General features: G+C 38.7%; 1 non-coding gene across 1 annotated transcript; it reads right to left on the bottom strand.

The window, feature by feature from the left end:
* Positions 1–2,245: 2,245 nt before the first annotated feature.
* On the bottom strand, positions 2,246–2,319 carry Trnat-ugu. Its single transcript has one exon. It is a non-coding gene; the product is annotated as a tRNA-Thr (tRNA).
* Between the last annotated feature and the right edge of the window lie 533 nt (positions 2,320–2,852).

The raw sequence follows: 2,852 nt of genomic DNA, 5'->3' as shown, positions 1-2,852 counted from the left end.
AAATTTTTATTAGAATATTGTGTAAAATTATTAAGTAAGTCAGTCAATGTAATGATACTGTAAAAACAATAGTTGCTACTCATCATATAATGGAGATGTGGAGTCGCAGATAGACACAACAAAAAGACTGTCACATAATAAGCTTTTGACCAACAAGGCCCTTGTCAAAAATATACAAAACACACACACACACACACACACACACACACACACACACACACACACACACCAAGTACCTTTCAAGATTTTTCATTAAAAATGTTAAACAACAACTTGTTTGTATATAGTAGTATGGACCTTGTATCACTGGGTAGGTGTTCAAGGATTTGTATGGCTGAACACCTCACTCCTTTCTGTACAGAAAAAAATCTACTCTCTAAGTGGTGGCAAGAGAAAAGTGTGTAAAAGTTAAATAAACATGCATTTATTTAACCTTTATACAAGTTTTCTCTTGACGCCACTTGGTGGGTAAATTTTTTTTCTGCCTGATTACATTATATTTTCAAAACTTGATTATTTTAAATGATTTACTCACTTCTTTCTGTGTGATTGACAGAGTAAATCATTCCTCCTTGTACTCCATTTACAAATGTTACTTTGTTTTCAAACTGTGACTGATCATTCACAACAAACTGCATTACAGAGTACATGTGCCGAAATGCAGTCATCAGAATGCCCAACCATTTAAACAGCCACCAGGAAGATTCCACAGTGAACCCTGTAATTGTAATATGTATTATATATGTGTATGTGTATTACTGTATGAATTACACACTTCTCTGCAACACACACCCCTTTTGTAATTCACGAGACATTAATGAATGAAAATACGAAAAGTAAGTCTGTTTTTTTGATGTTTTTATCTCCAAAATCTGATATCCGTAATGCAAAACTTCCCAATGTCAGATATTTCAGCAGATCAATAACACGTGACTTCCTGTTCAAGTTATCGATTTAAACATCATAGCTGTGTACCATACACCATGAACCACGCAACTGTGGAAAATCAACACTTGATGATGGTATTAAAAGATAAAGATTATGCCCGCAGAGAACACTACAACTACCCAGCCGGCGGTGTGAATTACAAAATTGACATTTTGTGGCTACCCTTAAAAAGAGAAAAATGAAAATGGTCTCCTAAATGTTGTTGGAAGAACTGTATCTTTGCCAGCAAATTTTGTATTAATGGTTTTTGGCTTCTAAGTGCACGCTCAATAGATGCAACTGTCATTTTGGCAGATATGTTTGCCCTTAATTCACTGAGGCGTTTTCACCAACACATGCTGCCACTGAAGAAACCCCAATTAATTAACACTTTTGTAGTTGTAGGGTCATATAGGTCTGACTTTGAGGACCAATATGAGCATTGGGACCTACGTTACCAACTTCTGGATCGTGTCACCATATAGGGGCAACTGTACTGAACCTTAGAAAAATTTTGGACAGCACTGATTACTTGAGCAAACTGGCATGTATATATGGATGCTGCAGCATCACTGTTTCATGTTGTATGGCAATTTTCATTGTTTCACACTTTCCAAAGATACCTGAATTAAGCATTTTTTCTTGTCATTTGCTCTGTAATCATTTTTCATTACAAATACACCATCAAGCATACATCTCTGTGACTGTATTACTTTGCATGTCAAATGAAGTTAGTGGGGGCATATATAATGAAGGAAGTGATAAATCACAGAATATATAGTTGTGGAACTGTGAAGGAAACAGGGGAGGGTTGTCAGAAATATTAGCAAATAAAAATGTGATCTCATACATGGAGAGTTTCAGTTGCAGTTGGAGCTACACAGCAATTTGTCTGCTTTCTACCTGCAACCTTGCAATAATGGTTGCATTTACTAGAAGAAAAATGAATGGTGGCTGTTAGATGATAATGTCATGTTCTGAAGTAATACACCATTATGTGGCACAGTGGGTAGAGATATGCTATAAAAGACACAATCAAAACAATTTTTTGTAAATTAGATTACAAACTTTGAAGGTCTTACGAATCACTTAACAAGCCACACTGAGTCAAGAGAACCCACTCACTATGCTGCAAACACACCACTGAAACACTGATTGTTAAAGTAATTATATATACCAAGACAGTAACTTTTTCTCGAAAGAACAGTTACTGTTGATGACCGTGCAGCTTTTCCCTGGAATAAATTATGACTAACTGACAACCTCAGCTACCGACAGGTGTTGTTGATATACCTCGATGTGGACAGCTGAAAATGTGTGCCCCGACCGGGACTTGAACCCGGGATCTCCTGCTTACATGGCAGATGCTCTATCCATCTGAGCCACCGAGGACACAGACGAATACATATTCAGCTGTCCACATCGAGGTATATCAACAACACCTGTCGGCAGCTGAGGTTGTCAGTTGGTCATCATTCATTCCAGGGAAAAGCTGCACGGTCATCAACAGTAACTGTTCTTTCGAGAAAAAGTTACTGTCTTTGTATATATAGTTAAAGGCTACCCAGCCATTGACCTTCGTCTGTGCGAATGCACACAGGTTGCCCAAACTCTTACGGGAATCGCCAAAGTGTGCACGAGTAATGAGTGATTGGGCAAATGTCTATAAGGTACAATACATATGTAGAACTGTGGACAGTTGGGAATGTGAGTCTCGCGGGAAGTGTGCAAGGGATAAGTCCCTGCAGTCGCGCTATTCGTACGTGTCCTCGGTGGCTCAGATGGATAGTGTGTCTGCCATGTAAGCAGGAAATCCCAAGTTCGAGTCCCGGTCGGGGCACACATTTTCAGCTGCCCACATCGAGGTATATCAACAGCACCTGTCGGCAGCTGAGGTTGTCAGTTAGTCATCATTTATTGTTAAA

This window comes from Schistocerca piceifrons, chromosome 10, assembly GCF_021461385.2.
Source record: "Schistocerca piceifrons isolate TAMUIC-IGC-003096 chromosome 10, iqSchPice1.1, whole genome shotgun sequence".
NCBI lineage: Eukaryota > Metazoa > Arthropoda > Insecta > Orthoptera > Acrididae > Schistocerca > Schistocerca piceifrons.
The sequence above is the reverse complement of the archived record's forward strand: the minus strand, read 5'-3'. Positions and strand labels throughout refer to the sequence as shown.